The sequence below is a fragment of the Heterodontus francisci genome, chromosome 33 (genome assembly GCF_036365525.1).
Source record: "Heterodontus francisci isolate sHetFra1 chromosome 33, sHetFra1.hap1, whole genome shotgun sequence".
Lineage (NCBI taxonomy): Eukaryota > Metazoa > Chordata > Chondrichthyes > Heterodontiformes > Heterodontidae > Heterodontus > Heterodontus francisci.
Genome location: NC_090403.1, coordinates 54,671,645 through 54,690,940, shown reverse-complemented (window position 1 = coordinate 54,690,940; position 19,296 = coordinate 54,671,645). Strand labels below are relative to the sequence as shown.

The 19,296-nt window shown below is 45.2% G+C and overlaps 1 protein-coding gene across 2 annotated transcripts in view; it reads right to left on the bottom strand.

Annotated features, from left to right (window-relative positions):
* Positions 1 to 19,296, bottom strand: part of skap1 (src kinase associated phosphoprotein 1) — a 387,134-nt gene that overhangs the window by 335,514 nt on the left and 32,324 nt on the right. The window lies entirely within an intron of this gene.

Here is a 19,296-nt window from a genome sequence, read left to right as displayed (position 1 = left end):
GGGACCTGGCAATTCAGTCAGGCCCAACACTGAAGGACAAGACCATCAATCGGAAGAGCAAGTTTAATTTTAGCATCTTAGGATGATTGGTGCTACAGTAAAGAGACCACATAAATGAAAGTTTTTGTTGTTGCAAGTTGAATGCCAGGCATTCAGATTGACCTACTAATGGGCGTCAGCTCATAGCAAAGGTTACTGAATGGAGTGACTGAGGGTTGGGCTAGGGGGAGATTGATGTTATAACCACCCCCTGCTCATTCATAGGGGTGCTATGCAGATTGATGAGCATAGCATTTTTGTGAATGATTTATGAAACAATGACAAGTATCTGGTATCATTGGTCAGAGATTTGCCCTTTTACCGGAGCTGGATTCCATTCTGCCCAAAACATCCTTTCTCTGTCACTCCAAAATGTGATGCCATAAATCTAGACGGACACTCCCAATGCAGTTGGGTTCTCCATGGTGTCCTGGACAATATATTTCCCTCAACCAACACTAGTTAAAAAACAAAAGATTATTTAGTCAAAATCACATTGCTGTTTGTGGGAGTTTGCTGTACACATATTGGCTGCTAGATTTCCTACATTACAGTGATTACAATTCGAAAGTACCTCATTGGCTTTCGGACTATATGAAAAGGTGCTATATAAATACAAGTCTTTGTTGCTCAGGATCTCAAATGAGGAGTTGGTTGTGGGGTGGTGCCAGGGAAGGGAAGTCTCCAACCAACCACTTATGAGCATTAACCTACTGGGTACAACAAACCACAGTTCAAGACAAACAGTCCACTTCACTCAGAGGCCGCAGGACTGGCTGACCAGCAAAATCAAAAAAAAATTCACATCAGTGCAGTAGAGGGTGCTATTCTGGAATGCGTGGGGACAGTAGAGTAAGAGGGAGTGTTACTCAGCATTTACTGTGACACTTTAAGCTGACCTTTGGTGCCAAAAGTTTTAAAAAATCTATTACATAGTGCAAATCAAGGAATAAAACCATCAAAAACTTATCCTACGGTCCAAACTGTTGGCCAAAATAGGGTAGCAGTGATGGGTGATCCCCAGCAATGGAAGTAGGGCATCACAAAAGAATCCAATAGGAATAAACTGGGGTGGTTAATTAATTCTGCACATGGATATTTCGAATACTTTTTGATGACATATTACACATCCAGAAGTGTCAAGTGAATAATCCAACATGGCCTCCTCCTGAAGTCACCAGCATCACAGATTCCAGTCTTCAGCCAATTCAATTCACTCCACATATCAAGAAATGGCTGAAGGTACTGGATACTGCAAAGGCTATGGGCCCTGACAACATCCCAGCTATAGTATTGAAGACTTGTGTTCCAGAACTAGCCACGCCTCGAGCTACAGCTACAACACTGGCACCCACTTGACAACGTGGAAAAATACCCAGCCAAGTCCTGTCCACAAAAAGGTCAAATCCAATCTGGCCAATTACCCTCCCAGTCTACTCTCGACCAGCAAAGCGACAAAGTGTCATTGACAGTGCGATCAAGCGGCACTTACTCAGCAATAACCTGCTTACTGATGCTCAGTTTGGGTTCTAGATCTCATTATAGCCTTGCTCCAAACTTGGACAAAGAAAAAAAAAGCTAAAATCAAAAGGTGAGTCGAGAGTGACTGCCCTCAACATCAAGGCAGCATTTGACAGAATGTAGCATTAAGGAGCCTTAACAAAATTGAAGTCAATGGGAATCAGGGGGAAAACACTCCACGGTTGGACTCAGTCAACACAAAGGAAGATGGTTGTGGTCTTGGAGGCCAATCAGGTCATCCCCATGACATCGCTGCAGGTCAGAATTGGGGATAATTGCACAAAGCTCAGTACCATTCACCACTTCAGATACTGAAGTACACATTTCCTGCATGGAACAAGACCTGGACAACGTTATGGATTGATAAGTGGCAACTAAAATTTGCAACAGACAAATGCCAGGCAATGACCATGGCCAACAACAGTGAACTTAACCATCGCCCCTTGACATTCAACGGCATTACCATTGCTGATTCCCCCACTATCATCTATCCTGGGGGTTACCATTGACCAGCCATATAAATACTCTGGTTACAAGAGCAGGTCAGAGTCCACCATCTGCAAGGCAAGAGTCAGGAGTGTGATGGAATACTCTCCACTTGCCTGGATGAGTGCAGTTCCAACATCATCCAGGATACAGCAGTCCACTTGATCGGCACCCCATCCATCACCTTAAACACTCATGCCCTCCACCACTGGAACACCATGGCAGCAGTGTACACCATCTACAAGATGCACTGCAGAGACTCAACAAGGTTCTTTCAACAGCACCTTTGAAATCCACGAACTCTATCAGCTGGGACAAGGCCAACAGATGCATGGGAACACCACCACCTGCAAGTTTCCCCACAAGTCACACACCATCCTGACGTGGAACTATATCGCCGTTCCTTCACTGTCGAAGTGTCAATAATTTCACAGTGGGTGCTTCTATGCCACATGGACTGAAGCATTTCAAGATGGCAGCTCACCACCGCCTTCGCTAGGGCAATTAGGGATAGGCAATAAATGCTGGCTTAGCCAGTGGCACACCCCCCAAATGAACATTTAAAAAAAGTACTACTGGTCACATCAGGCTCCGGGCTGTAGCTCAGAGTACAATCTCCTCAGACTGCTAAAACAACAAGTTTAGGAAATTGAGGGATGAAATTATGTCAACAAAAACTTGAGCACTGGTACACAATGAGTTATCCTCACCCTGGCATCTCACAAATTGGCAAGTTTGTCAGGGTTCAAGTGGTGGCAGTACAGATTAAGAATAGTTCCTTTTCCCAAATCTAGAGATCTCTCCATTAGGAAAGATAATGAAGAGTCTCGGAATCATTCTCCTCAATCAGCACTGCGATGCTGACTGTTCTTTATCCCCAACAAATACTGCATTTTGTACCAAGAATCTGGGCATGGATTATTCTCCGAAGAACATTACCAAACTAAAACCTCTTAAAACATAAATTATTTAGTCTTCTCTGAATACAGTTTCCACATCATTGCTGCTTCTGTGTCGATGTGTGCCAAACCATCTTTATAAGTAATTATCTCCAAAGGAACCAGATTAATTTTCCACATGTCTGCCCTGCTCAGTTTGAGTCACATGGATAGTATTGACAGCACCGAAACAAACCATTTGGCCCAATCTACTGAACTAGCTTCAAAATTAACGTCTCAAAATAAGAAATTATTTTTCTCAGAGCAGAGTGTGGAACAAACTCCCTGAAAAAGCAGTTAATAGCTGGCATCCTCCAAAAAGAAAGGAGCTGCTTAAAATTTGGTTGGCAAAAGGTCTGAAGGATTTAGGAATAGGTATGGGTAGGGCTCATCACCATCATGCCTCCAAATACTAGAATAACTAGAATCCATTTCTTCATGAATCTCAAGCCATAAAACCACAACGCTACAACACAGCAGACTAACCACATAGGGTATTGCCTTAACTACTCGTCAGCCTTTCAAAAGAGAAAAATAGTTCCCCCTGTTTAATAAATGTCTCAAGGGCAAAGGATAATGACAGGGCAGCAAAAGAATGTACTGGCATAAACATGACTTTGCTAATGTGCAACACCAAAATAGCAGCACTGTGGCTGGAATAAATCACCAACTTGGTAACCCAAAAAAATACATGTTCATTCCTTAGAAACTACTAATCAAACTTCTAATGTCTGTTGGCAGCAGTTGATAAAACCCCACTTGTGCAGCCCATTCCATCTCCTGCAATCTACAAATTCATCAAATTTACAGTCAAACATACTGTTTGCTGGCCTTCACAGGCTGAAATCAACCTTTAGAAACATAGAAACTAGTAACAGGAGTAGGCCATTCAGCCCTTCGAGCCTGCTCCGCCATTCATTACGATCATGGCTGATCATCCAACTCAGTAACCTGTTCCCACTTTCGCCCCATACCCTTTGATCCCTTTCAACCCAGGAGCTATATCGAACTCCTTTTTGAAAACATACAATGTTTTGGCCTCAACTGCTTTCTGTGATAGCAAATTCCACAGGCTCACCACTCTCTGGGTGAAAAAATTTCTCATCACAGTCCTGAGAGGTTTACCCCGTATCCTTAGACTATGACCCCTGGTTCTGGACTCACCAACCATCGGGAACATCCTTCCTGCATCTACCCTGTCAAGTCCTGTTAGAATTTTATAGGTTTCTATGAGATCCCCTCTCACCCTACTGAACTCCAGCGAATATAATCCTAACCGACTCAATCTCTCCACATACACCAGTCCCACCATCCCAGGAATCAGTCTGGTAAACCTTCGCTGCATCCCCTCTATAGCAAGAACATCCTTCCACAGATAAGGAGACCAAAACTGCTCACAATATTCCAGGTATGGCCTCACCAAGGCCCTGTATAATTGCAGAAAGACATCCCTGCTCCTGTACTCGAATCCTCTCACTATGAAGGCCAACATAACATTTGCCTTTTAAACCGCCTGTTGCACCTACATACTCACCTTCAGCCACTGGTGTACGAGAACACCCAGGTCTCGCTGCATATTCCCCTCTCTGTTTACAGCCGTTCAGATAATAATCTGCCTTCCTGTTTTTGCTACCAAAGTGGATAACATCACATTTATCCACATTATACTGCATCTGCCACTCATTAGCCCACTCACTCAACTTGTCCAAATCACCCGGAAGCCTCTCTGCATCCTCCTCACAACTCACCCTCCCACCCAGTTTTGTGTCATCTGCAAATTTAGAGATAATATATTTAGTTCCCTCATCTAAATCATTAATGTATATTGTGAATAGCTGGGGTCCAGCACCGATCCCTGCGGTAACCCACTAGTCACTGCCTGCCATTCGGAAAAAGACCCATTTATCCCTACTTTGTTTCCTGTCCGCCAACCAATTTTCTATCCATCGCAATACACTACCCCCAATCCCACGCGCTTTAACTTTACACGCTAACCTCTTATGTGGGACTTTGTCGAAAGCCTTCTGAAAGTCCAAATAAACCACATCCACTGGCTTCCCCTCATCAACTCTACTTGTTACATCCTTGAAGAACTCTAGTAGATTTGTCAAGCATGATATCCCTTTCATAAATCCATGCTGACTCTGCCTAATTCTACCACTGTTCTCCAAGTGCTCTGCTATAAAATCTTTGATAATGGACTCTAGAATTTTCCCCACCGACATCAGGCTGACTGGTCTATAATTCCCTGCTTTCTCTCTACCTCCCTTTTTAAATAGTGGGGTTACATTAGCTACCCTCCAATCTGTAGGAACTGTTCCCGAGTCTATAGAATCTTGGAAGATGACCACCAATGCATCCACTATTTCTAGGGCCACTTCCTTAAGTACTCTGGGATGCATACCATCAGGCCCTGGGGATTTATTGGCCTTCAATCCCATCAATTTCCCCAACATCATTTCTCTACTAATACTGATTTCTTTCAGTTTCCCATAATAAGTTCCCCTGTTTCTGACTGTAAGGGACCTACATTTGTCTTCAATCTTTTTCTCTTCACATACCTATAGAAACTTTTACAGTCAGTTGTTATGTTCCCTACAAGCTTGCTCTTGTACTCTATTTTCCCCTTCTTAATCAATCCCTTGGTCCTCCTTTGCTGAATTCTAAACTGCTCCCAATCTTCAAGTCTGTTGTTTTTCCTGGCAAGTTTATATGCTGGCCCCACCTCCCCCAGAACCAGTTCCAATGCCCCAGGAATCTAAAACCCTTCCCCCTCACCATCTCTTCAGCAACGTATTCATCAGATATATCCTGCAATTTCTACTCTGACCAGCACGTGGCACTGGTAGCAATCCTGAGATCACTACCTTAGAGGTCCTACTTTTCAACATACTCCCTCACTCCCCATATTCTGCTTTTAGGGCCTCATCCTTTTTTCTTTTAACCTATGTCGTTTGTACCAGTGTGTACCACGACCACTGGCTGTTCACCCTCCCCCTTCAGAATGTCCTGTAACTGCTCTGAAACATCCTTGACCCCAGCACCAGGGAGGCAACATGCCATCCTGGAGTCTCTTTTGCGGTCACAGAAACGCCTATCTATTCCCCATACAATTGAATCCCCTATAACTACTGCATTCCCACACTTTTTACTCCTCCCCTGTGCAGCAGAGCCAACTGTGGTGCAACGAATTGGGCTGTCGCTGCTTTCCCCTAACAGTATCCATGTTTTGCAGGAGAATAGCCAAAGGAGATTCCTGAACTGCCTGCCTAGTCCTCTTGCTCTGCCTGATGGTCACCCATTCCCCTCCTGCTTGTGGGGTCTGAGCCTGCGGTGTGACCACCTCTCTATACGTTCTATCCATGATATTCTCCGCCTCGCGGATGCTCCACAGTGTCCCCAACCACCGCTCCAGCTCTGAAACCTGGGCTTCCAGGAGCTGCAGCTGGAGACACTTCCTGCACACATGCTGGTCCCGGGCACTGGGATTGTTCCCGGCTTCCGACATGGAGAATGAGGAGCACACCACGGCTTTGAGCTCTCCTGCCATGACTTAACCCTTTAAATTAAACCTTCTGGAAGATCTTAATGTCCAATAACATCAGTTACTCTAGGGCCCTTTTTTTTTTTAAGATTAGATTAGAGATACAGCACTGAAACAGGCCCTTCGGCCCACCGAGTCTGTGCCGAACATCAAGCCCTTCTTCCCTGGTCCTCGTTACTATAGCACTCCCAAAACAAAACGTACTATATTTGAAATAAACTTCAAACCTTAAAACTTTTCTTATCTGAGATACTTACCCAGCTATTTAGAGCTATTCCCTAGCAGCAGAGACTCACCAACCAATCACCTTGCAGCTCTCCTGTAACGTTACTGTTGTTTTATTTTTCAAAACTCAGGCGTGTTGCCGCTGCACTTTTATACTCTGCTGGTCTCACTCAGTCAAGGCTCCATCTGAACCTCACCACTCGGAACATTTTTATATCCATTGCCAAAATAAAACAAAGTGGTGGAATTTCATTTTCCCTTTATTAGTGAATCTGCACCTGTAGATAAACAGCCTGACAAATTAAGTCTTTAGGCGTTTTGAAAGTTAAGCCATAAAGAACATTCAACCCCAAAAATATCAAGTAGGTCAATCGCCAAACGACAAAAGGATTTCATCTGAAGGTAGCAATACTTTGAATTCATTCACATGTCACTGGCAAAGCCAGCATTTACTGTCCAGCCCCAGTTGCCTGAGAAGGTGGTGGTGAGCTGCCTGATAGTTATGAGTCATTTACAGTACAGGAGACCATTTGGCTCATCTAGTCCATCCTGGCTCTCCACAGCGCTATGCAGTCAGTCCCACTCCCCAGCTCATCCCCCGTAGCGCTGCAAGTTTTTCTCTCAGGTGGTCATCCAACTTCCTCTTTTAAAGTCATTGATCGTCTCCACTTCCATCACCCTTATGGGCACTGAGTTCCAGGTTATTACCACCTGCTGCATTAAAAAAAATGCTTCCTCATATTCCCCCTGCACCTTTTGCCCAAAACGTTCAATGGGTCCCCCTAGTCCTTGTCCCCATTTGTTAATAGGAACATTTTTTCCTTGTCCATCTTATCTAAGCCCGTCATAACCTTGTACACCTCTATTAAATCTCCCCTCAAGCTCCTTGGTTCTGAGAACAAATCCAGCTTTTCCAACCCCAATCCTTATAACTAAAATCCTCCATCCCCTGGAACCATTCTGCCAAATCTCCTGTGCACCCTCTCAAGGAACCTTTCTCACATCCTTCCTAAAGTGTGACAACCAGAATAAGACACAATACTCCATTTGGGGCCTAACCAGAATACAATGGAGTAGAATGGCCTACCAAGCCAGGGGGTAGAGTCAAACATAGCTGTAGGCCAGACCAGCTAAGGACAGAAGATATCGTTGTTAAACTAGGTGGTGAACCAGAATTTTTTTTTTTTTTTAAAATAAGTGGTTTCATGGTCACCAGATTTTAATTCCCGGTTTAATTAATGGAATTTAAATTCCCCAGGCCAAGAATTGGATTAAAGGTTTCGGATGGCCAATACTTACAAGAGATATCAAAAACAGTACACAGCGAGTGAGGTACGGGGTGTAATCTAACGAGAGAGTTAATAAAAGGGGAATCACATTTGGGGGGGGGGAAAAGCATGAACTGACCATGGAACAAACACATGTACGCACTAGTTGGGCCACATGACCTGTTTTATGTTGTAAATTCTATTCAATGTAGATTGCAGTTTCAAGGGTGGCACACATCGCCAGCGACCCGGGTTCAATTCTGGGTACTGCCTGTGCGGAGTTTGCAAGTTCTCCCTGTGCCCACGTGGGTTTTCACCAGGTGCTCCAGTTTCCCCCCACAGCCAAAGACTTGCAGGTTGACAGGTAAACTGGCCATTATAAATTGCCCCTAGTATGGGTAGGTGGTAGGGGAATTGAGGGAAGATGTGGTAGGAATATGGGATTAATGCAAGATTAGTATAAATGGGTGGTTGATGGTTGGCACAGACTCGGTGGGCCGAAGGGCCTTTCAGTGCTGTATCTCTAAATAAATAAAATAAACAGACTCATTGCAGGACTCCTGCAAGTTAGCAATGCCCAAAATCTTCAACACTCAATTCTACCAGAAAATTTTAATGTAGAATTGTCAGTGTGAAATACTGTACATTAAAAAACACAAACTGTTGAATTCATGAAAAAACTGCAAGAGCTGATGCTGCACTGTTAGTTACAAGTGAATCTAAGGGAATAGGCTCAAGCTGGATTGCAATCAGGGGCTTCTGGTCTATATCGTCTAAAGCATTCAATAGGTTACAAACGCTGGACTTTGTAACATGATTTTTTTTTTTTAAATTGAGGACCATAAGCTATTGACTTATTGTCTAGGTAAATTAAACAGATTTTCTGAAGGCATACAGGCTTTAAGAATGATCCAGAGAGACAGAGACCCAGCTCGCGAAAGTTTTCTTCTTTCTTTTTCTTTTGGGCCTCCTTATCTCGAGAGACAATGGATACGCGCCTGGAGGTGGTCAGTGGTTTGTGAAGCAGCGCCTGGAGTGGCTATAAAGGCCAATTCTGGAGTGACAGGCTCTTCCACAGGTGCTGCAGAGAAATTTGTTTGTTGGGGCTGTTGCACAGTTGGCTCTCCCCTTGCGCCTCTGTCTTTTTTCCTGCCAACTACTAAGTCTCTTCGACTCGCCACAATTTAGCCCTGTCTTTATGGCTGCCCGCCAGTTTAATACAGTAAAATATGAAGACTTGAACCAATTTTACAAGTTGAAGCTTGCCGAGAAGACGGTGACCAACAGCACTGGCAGGAAATGCCTTATTCACGGACATCCATGTCAGAAGTGCTTGAAGAAGTGAACGAAGAGGATATTGATTTTTGAAGATGTCTGGGAGATCCAACCCATTCCTACTGGGAGGAGTTTGCAACTCTTAACCACAAAGGATTGCACCATGACAAACGACTGTGTCACATACAAGTGTGGTGAGAGGTTTCCAGGTATTTTACTAAGAAAATACTTTTGTAATCTAGGGGATCAGTTACGACAAAAGTACTATTTAGTTAGTGGGAATTTCTTAGTTGTCAAAAGTGTTAACTGTGAAATCTTGGGACAATGCTTTAAACTGGTCTTGGGTGGGGGGGGGGGGGGGGGGGGGAAATTCATTTTTGCACATTAACATTCTCACTGAGGTCATAAAAACGACAAAACAAAGTAAAGCTTGAATAATCAAGAAGCTACAACAATAATGTTCCTTATCACACCAGAACATAAATTTTTAAAAACTGTTTTTATAATGTTTTTCTGGACAAAGACTCCACATTGGTGTGAAATCATTCTGTACCAGCAAAAAATAATGTTTATGACCCAATTAACATGGGTTTAAAAATTGAGAAAACCATTTGTAAAGTTGATTCTTAGCAAATTCTACATAAAGAAAGCAGCTCATTGCAGAGGAGCAATTTAAATCATGGAGTTTCAATATAAATCATTCCCAGTCTATAACCCCTACTCACTCACATTCATCTCCCACTCTAGTCATACCATTCTCAAGGTTAATGTCCATTTGGAAAGTTGGAGGCAACAATGGAGACTTTATATAAAGTGCATGATTCATTTACATTTTTAAATATCAAAAGTGATTGTTACAAACACAAGTGAATCCTCTGGTGTTTTCCTCTTTTGTCGATTACTTGGAGGTGGTGCTACCCCTGTGACTGCAGCAGAGCTTGAGACAGACAGCTTGTCCCCCTGCTTTGACAGTTCAGATGTCTGGGGCGGATGTCCTCTGGGTGTTGGTGCCCATGTGGGCCCTGCCAAAGACTGCCCCACCTGCACAGAGACAGACTCAGTCACATGGGTTAGCAGCAACATATGGGGCTCTGATTGAGGGGACTGGCATGGGATCAGAAGCTGGAAGGTCTTGAGAAGAACACCCACTTTTCTATGCCCCTTCTCCATCTTCCCTCTCATGGCCCACCTGCACTACCCTGCCAGCCAGGTGCTGGTGAGCACATGGCTGCATTTCCACAAGGTGCTTTTCTCCATCCTACTTAAAGTGGCAGTCAGAGGATGCAGGCCATTGCTGTCAGCCAACATGAACTCTCTCTGTTGCCTGCCGCAATCTGATTCTCCATGCAGCTGGCTATTCTTTTCATGGAGTTGGACAGCAGGGTAAAGGCCCGTGACATCATTGCACTCATGTTCGACATGGATTCCTCCAATCCCTCTCCAAGGGTGCACATGGCCTCTGGGAATTCTGACAGAGCCACACACATTTCCCATTGCTTCTCTGCAAATTTCTTTTTCAAGGATGACCTCCAAGCTTCAGCATCTACATCCAGCTGAGCAGAGCTTGGAGTGTCCTGTCTCCTCGGACAGGTACTCTCCATTGCTGTCCCTGTCTTCAACACCTGCTGCCGCTCAGTTATGATGTGTGCTTCACCATGTGACAACCTAGATAACTCCCTTGGCGGCCCCGCTGAGGTGTGTGTATCTGAGCTGGTGGAGGGTGCATGCCAGTCATGTGACTCCGTTTCCTCACACTTCAGGGTCATGCTAAAAAGGACCGGTGGGAGATAAAAGACATGATTTAGAACATGGGAAAACGTTTCAAAGGCATCACTGCTAACAGAAATATGATTATCTGTGCAATAACAGCAAATCAACGAGTGGATTGCATACCATGTGGCAGTGTGATATCCAATTCTGTTACCAGGTATCTGGGAGACCCGACCTCCAACTCGCCAATGGCCATGCAATCTGCCACCCTCTGCAGTGATCAGGGTAGCTCAGTAGAGGGCCATCTCAGAGCCAGAGTTAGGAGAGAGAAATGGAATGTGGTGAGTGACAGGGATGGATGTGATTGAGCAAGTGAGAACAGTGGAACTGTAAAGTGCACTGTTCAGGCGAATGCTGAGGAACTAGGCGTTTCCACTCACTTTTCTTGTCCGAATGAAGTCAATGAACCTTTCGCAGCAGTGAACCCAGTGCATGACATCTCAATTCAGCTGCTCAGTTAGTCAGCTACTTCCAGCCACGTCTTTTATTTGAGAGGCTGGCTTTCTCCTCCAATCTGTGGGGAATACAACTCTTCAGGCCCTCAAAGCATGACCTCCAGGGAAGCATAGAGGGAGGGTGCTCGTGAGTGCAGGCAGCAGCCTTCCCAAGTTGTGCATTTAATCATTCTGGTTGCTGTATTTGGAGTGAAATTCCTACAGTGGAGCCATTCCAGCCCCTACTGGGGTCCCTTTAAATAGGGATCCTTCAATTGACAGGTATGTGTTTGATTGAAACAAGCATCTGAGGGGTCTGGACAGGGTGGATGTGGAAAGGACGTTTCCTCTTGTGGGAGATTCTAGAACTGGGGTCACTGTTTAAAAACAAAGGGGTCACCCATTTAAGACAGATAAAGCAGAAAGGTTGAGTGTCTCTGGAACACTTCCTCAAAAAGGCAGTGGAATCAGTCTTTGAATATTTTTAGAGCAGAGGTAGATAGAATCTTGATAAGCAAGGGGGTGAAAGGTTATTGGGGGTAAGTGGGAATGTGGAGTTGATGTACAATCAGATCAGCCACGACCTTATTGAATGGTGGAGCAGGCTCGAAGGGCCGAGTGGCCTACTCCTGCTCTTAGTTCACAGATTTGTATGTGTCATCACACCCACACTCATTGGTCGGGAAATCCAGAAGCAGGGTGCTAATACCATGGCTGAGTTAAGCAGCCAGGGCAATGCCTGTTCCATTAACTACTGGGCTCCTAACTCAGAGACCACCTCCTACTAGGACCTGAACTAAAACTCCATTTCATGCAAGACCTTTGAAGTCAACAGGAGGAGAAAATCCTAAGTGCCCACACAAGATATTGTTAGGAAGGGAACTTGATACCAAGTGGAGGAAATGTATTTAAAGAATTTTTTTTGGAAGGGCTGGGGAGTGGGAGGTGATGGCAATGTAGCAAGGCATTTATTGCCCATCCACAAATCCCCAGTTACATCCAGAATCCACTACTGGAATCACAGAAAGGCCAAACAGTGTCAGGTTCCCTTCCCTGAAGGGCATTAAGTGAACTAATTGGGTTTTATGATAATCCAATTAACAGATTTAATAAATTTAACTTCAAAACTTCCCACAATGAGACTGAACATACAACCTCAGCTATTTGATTAGAAATGAGATCCAATAGGCTACCATCTGTATTTTTGAAGCAATCTCCTGTGTACAACTTTGAAAGTTTTTTTTAAAAAACATGTTGAATGAAAAAAAACTTAATGTGTTGCATTAGAGTGTCCTGGCATTACTCAACTGAGTTGCACATTGTCCAAAAATCAGTGAACTCAAGGGTGGGGATGGGAAGAAAAAGGAGCAATTATTGTTCAATTACTTGGAGCTTCCTGGCAAAGAGAGAGCTGTGACCTGAAATTAGAATATTTCAAAACCTCAACTAATGATGCGTATCAAATGTCAGCTTAGTAATATTCAAATTTTGTGGACAGAAATTACACAGAGCACCACTGCCAAACCATGTGGTGATGATTTAACAGATGAAAGTAGTTTACAACACGTGTGAAGCAAGGAAAAATATTGGAGCTTTGCAGTTCCCCCACTGCCAAAACTACCATATGTAATTTGTTTTGCACAGCAGGCTGCAGAGTTTATACACCAGCATGTTTTTAAAACAAGTGAAATATGACCCTGGATATTAAACCATGACAGATGGAGGAGGGGGCGAGTGTTAGTTTCTGGAATGTAACTCCAAAAATATCTCAAAATAGCAGTTGATCTCAGGGTATCTGAGGAGTAGGACACATTTAAAATCAGCTTATTGGTCCCCATCCAACATATGGGAAGTATAATTAGCATGTGCCGCAATAATGGAGAACATGGATGGGAAACTGGTTCAAAGTAATAAATTTAATGTAATCTAACAAGCATCAAAACACCCATGTGCTCTGATATCAACAACACCACAAGGCTTTGTTTTGCTATTTCTAGCACTTATGTAGTGCTATCCCTTGTGGCTTCAGGAGGTAGCAGCAGGTTGCTCTGATATCCAAAGGCTGGAATTTTAGCTCCCGCCAGGGGTGAGAAACTAAGCGGGGTGGGTGACGAAAAGAGTGGTGCTGGCTGGAGTGCTGTTTTCCCGTCATTGTTCCTGCCGTAAGTTTCATCAGGGTGGGGCTGCTTGAAAAGAGGGGAAGAGGAAAGAGCCTGGTCAAGAGAACCCACCTGATCTGCTAAATCAGTCCAATTAAGGTTGGAAAGACATCTTGAGATAAGTGTGTGGACACAGCAACACAGTGGGGAGCCAGTCATTTTAGGTGAACTCAAAAAAAAAAGGGAGAATGGTGCAGAGGGGTACTCAGCCATCGGGGTCAGTGCATGTTGCAGGGAGCGTGCTGATTGTACACTTGGGCAGTGCAGGGAGTGGCCACCCTCCAGGCAATGCATGGCCATGATAAAGGGGGTAAGGTTTCCAGGCACAATTGGTAGGCCACCTGAGCACAAGGCAGGCTACAACTGGCAATGGGAACTCTCTTCAGATCTCAGGTCGCGCGGCGATGAGGAGCAACATCCTTCACAGGAAGGACTTTAAGGACATACCTTCAACACAAGATCTACCACTGAAGACTGAGCTACCTAGCTATGTCAGAATCACTGCTGAAGCCTGACTCTCCAGGCAGATGGTCAGAGATTTGGGCCCTTGCCATGGAAGACTTCACCACTGCTTGCCATGCCATGCCCAGAGAAGGGGGGTGGTCAGTCATTGTGGCCTTGAACTTTTGCCTCCGATTCCTTCCAAGTATCAGCTGTAGACATTGGTGGCATCTTGCAAAATGATGCCCTCAGTAGCTGGACAATACATTTGATTCCAAACAGAGGGTTTCACGGCCTTCACGGAATTCTCACAGGTGCACAGCATCATTGATTGCACCCATGTGGCCATCAAGGCACCCAGTAGATTCCTCAATAGGTAGGGTTTACACTCCAACATTTAACTCTTGTATTAACACAACAGGAGCTTCGCGCACGTGTGCTCACTTTCCTAGCAGCTGTCTGACTCCTTTGCTCTCCGGCAGCCCGGGCTGCTGCAGCTGTTCATTCCACAGCCCCCCACCCCCAAACTACATGGTTGGATTCTAAGATAAGGAGATAAAGGGATATCCCTTGAAGCAATACCTACTCACCCCTTTGAGACTCCAAGACTGAGCAGAAACGATATAACCCAAGTCATTTGCCCACAAAGGACCATTGAACAGGCCTTCAATTTTGTTGAAGTTGCTATTCCAGTGCCTGGACAGGTTGGGCTGCCCTGCAGTACATTCCTGCAAGGGTCTTGTGCATGGTGATCTACTACACTCTCCATAACATGGCCCACCAGATGGAGGAGGGTACAAAACAGAGGTGCCTGGGTGCAGTGAGGGACTCGAGGGTCTCGTCAGGACACCATCAATGTCAGACTCTCTGATCCAGGCACAGTCCTGCTGAACCCTTCTAACCAAAGAGGACAGCATAGTCTGGAGCTCACTGAGCTGCCTGTGAGAACACGTCCCTTGAAGACAGTCTGAAATAGATCCACTCTTACCACCAATGAAGGATGCAATGTGTCCAGAGGTTTCACTGTCCCAGCCAAGGGCCTTTACTCCACTTCACCACTTTTCTCCTCTTGTTCCATTACAAAAATGGAAGTTTGCATGTCTGGCTTCACAGCAATATTTGCATAGTGTTGAAAACAAAAGAAAAGTGCTCTGCCCGATAATGGCCTTTGCTCTCAGCCACTTCTACACGCTGCTCCACTTTGACCTCTGAGGAGGTGGAGGCAGTCTGCTCATGGCCGAGATGCATATGGCGGTCATCCTCATCATGGAACGCTGGTGGGGGTGGGGAAAAAGGGGTACCGCCAGAGGCTTCAGCACAGATGATCTCTTGGGGTCAAGGAGGCACACGATGCTTTGAGAGGGGCAGCACCCTCATCCTCCTTGGTGATGGCCTCAGCCCTAGGCTGGTGTGCTGGATGGCTGAAGGACAGCACAAGCTATGGTGCAACTGGCAACTCCACCACTGAACAGTCAAGGCTACATAACATGGCATACAATCTGGAGCACAGTTCCTGCATGCACTGCGAGTGCTACTGCACATGGCTCTCAATGGAGGTTAGGCACACTCTCCATGGAGAATCTCATGTGGTCAAAGCCCCGAGCCATGGTGGCACAAGCTGAATGGATTGCTCCATTCTCATCTCATTCCACGATCACACACTACCTTAGGGAACTGTTCCCACGTCATCTGTTGCTGCTGATCCAAGTGACAGCCTCCTTTCTTGTGAATTCCAAGCCCTGCGTTTGTGCTCAGCTGTCCCCCATTTTCACAGGGGGACTGCCCACAACTGCCTCTGCCACCACCTCATGCTCACTTGTGATGTGCTCCTCACCCAGTGACATGCTATCTATGCGCATGTGAGGACCCACCCAAGTGAGCGAGTGTATCTGAGCTAGTGGAGGGTGCACTTGTAAGGTGTGATAATGCTTGTTCAGAGGCACCTTCTGATAGCATTGGTCAGGGTCAGAAACTGGAATTTGTCTGTGCCTCAACATCTGAACTTGTGAAGACACAAGACATGACGACTAGCCTTGGCGAACAGAAGCCTCTGCAGTGCTGAGGCTTTCCAATACAGCAGAGTCTCAGGGATGCTGTCGATGGGCTACAGTGCACTTCATTCCCTTCATCTATGCACTACTAGCTCTATTCACCCTCTTCAAGATACCCATCTTTCCTTCCCCTTGCTCTGGTCAGTTACCCTGGCAATCTCCATGGCTCCCTCTTCCATTGGTTACGAGATTGCTTCTATTTCTTTTGTAAAATATGTTTTAAAGGATTTAGAGTTGAATTATGGACATGGATTCATCTGGAAGGGATGCTGAACTTTGTTTTTTTTTAAAAAAAAGTAACAAGTTAGCATTTGGCTTGTAAACAAGTCTTACTGGAAGGCACCTATCTGTGGATAATCATCCAGCAGGAGGTTGTTTTTGACTTGGGGAGATGGTTAGAAAGAAGTGACAGGTCAACATTGAGGTCAGGAGGCTTGACTTCTGGACTGTTAAGTTTCTTTTTGAACTGTTACAACAGTCAGTTGGTTTTTGCCTGCCAGAAGACCACCCAGTTCACCCCTCTCAAAAGAGATCTTACATTTCCAGTGAGCCAGTTTCCCCATTTCCAATTGTATTTGAAGAACCCGGTGCATTGAACACGTGGCGACCGAAACCTTATTGCCGCAGTTCTGCTGCAGGACCCGACGCCTCCGCAGCTACATTTCTTGGAAAGCCTATAAAAACTGATCTTCAACATTACCTGGAAAGAACTGTTATAGGAAGACCCGTGACAGCTGTCTATACGCATTTGGGATGCCAAACAAAAACCAAGGACAAATATCCCGCCTAAGTTGTGTGCGCGTATACACGAGAGACAGAGGCCAAGATAAATAAGGGACGTTAATATTTCAATTTGTATGCATATGTTTTACTTCATTGCTTAAGACTTGTTTATAATTAGCTGATAATTGTTGTTTAAAGAAACTTGATTGGCGTATTTTATTCTGGAAAAAATAGAGTATGTTGTTGACTATCAGTAAGTGGGAAAATGTAAATATATGTTGGACCTGTGGAGATGCGGGACTAGAACAAACAGTGCACTCCTCCCACCTCAGTCATAACCTATTACAGCGTGAATGCTTAGAATGGGGACCCCTCCTCCCATCTATGCCCTTTCACAAGCATTATGTGCCAGTTTCTCCCAAGAGGACAAGAGAGAAGGATAAAAGGTCTCTATGGCCAAGGCCAATGGCTCACTGACAGAAGCTGCACGTCTCAGTAGCACAATGGTTGAGCTTTGCTGAGGGGTTAGTTAACACCCTGGGCACACATTCCTCCCATGTTCAGGAGCAGCATATGCCCTTAGGCTACTCAGCTAGAGATTGAATACCCAGAAGCATGTCCAGAGGGTTTGACATTGCTCTCACCTTGCCAGAGTGAATGTCATTGAAACTTTTCCTGCACCGGACCTAGTTTCTCCTGACCGTAGTCTGCTCTTGGTCTCTGCCAACTCAATCCAGTTTTAGTTGGTCTGGAGGGTGGCCATCTACCCTTGTGCAGGGACAGACTGGGCCAGTGGGAGGAGTCAGCAGGTCACATACTAGCAAACAAGTTTTCACCTACATCTCCCTTAGTGTCATCCTCCCTCTCCTGGTAGAGGGGGAAAAAAAAAAAAAAAAAATCAATCCTGTCTCTGCAGGAGATCAAAGATACCCGAGGACCATGTCTAGTCCATCTGTGCAAGACAGTAGAAATGCTGGTAGGTAAAGCTTGCAATGTCACCACCAAGGACTCAGTGCACTGAGAGTCAACTTCCAGGAGCAGCCAAATTCTCAAGTGAAACCTGCATCTTTGATCAGACCTGCATCATTCCACAAGTATTGTAATTGGTCTCCTGTACTCAGTAGTGGAGAATGCATCTAGCAGGACTACAGTTGCTGCTAACACTCATTCTCCTTTTCATTAACAGCCCCCTGGGTTCAGCATCTTTGTCCAGCAAAATAGAGCTGGGACTCTGTGCCACCGACTCTCCACAGCTGTTCCTGTCACCACGCTGCATGTTTGCACTTGTGCTGTGTTTCACCAGGTGGTATCCAACCTTACGGAGGACCCACTGATGTGTTTTATCTGTATTAGTACCTACAATGCACATGTCCTGTGATGGTATGTCCTTGGAGAGAAAAAAAAAAGAGTTCCTGAGGAGTCCTCATTTCTGGGCTGGAGCTTTTGTTTTTAAAATATAAATATGGCAGTTTTGGAAGAAATATGATTTAATCATGGGATTGTACAAATGTTGGAATGTACATAAACACAATTAAGTGCTGACGGTGGCTATATCTTGGGAGATGAGAGCTCGTTGCCCTGCTCCAGTTCACAGCCAACTAACTTTGCCAATGTTCAGGGAGGCTGACATGCTGCTCATTTCCTATGTTTCTTCCTCTGCTGGGTAATGCATCGTGGTCTCGTGGTCTGCCTCTACCACTGTTCTGGCATTCTCGTGCAAGGGTGGTATAATAGACCTACAAGTGGCTGTAAGACATGTGAGCATCTATTATTCTAGCATATTTGCTGAGCAGTGTGGGGGAAACAGAACCAGTTAGCTGCATTGGTGCACATTTGAGGAAGGTTTTGTTGATGCTATTTTCTGACATGCACTGAGAATTGGGGGAGGGTGGAGAAGCTGACTAGAGTGGTTATCAAATTTATTAGGATTGAGCTGACAAGCAGTGGAGGTGCTTTGAAATGGAATTGGCAGTGTGGCTGAAAGTATGTGGGTGTGAGGAATGCTGCGATTAGAGTATGCTTGGCAAGACAGTAAGAGCAGGTGCACAACAGGATGGAAGTGAATCTGCAACTTTGCTTACCTCCCCTGACCTGGTTAGATCATTGAAACACTCCCTACACTAGATCCAAGTAGTCATGGTCAGGCACCTGACCATTTTTAGGCCACCTTCAGCCTGTGCAAGAGGTGGTTTTTAGGCCCCCATTGCTGGTAAAGGTGCCCTCTTTCCCATACCCAACATATCCAAGGACCACTCAGTAAATCTGGTACAGCTTTTGCTCAGACCTCTCCTGCATCCATGAACTGGTCCTTAATTCGCAGAGGCGGGGGGGGGGGGTGGGGGGGGGGGGGGGGAGAGAAACACATTATATGGTCCATATTATACCTCTTCAAGTGCATTTAGAAATGCAAAACCTTGGAATA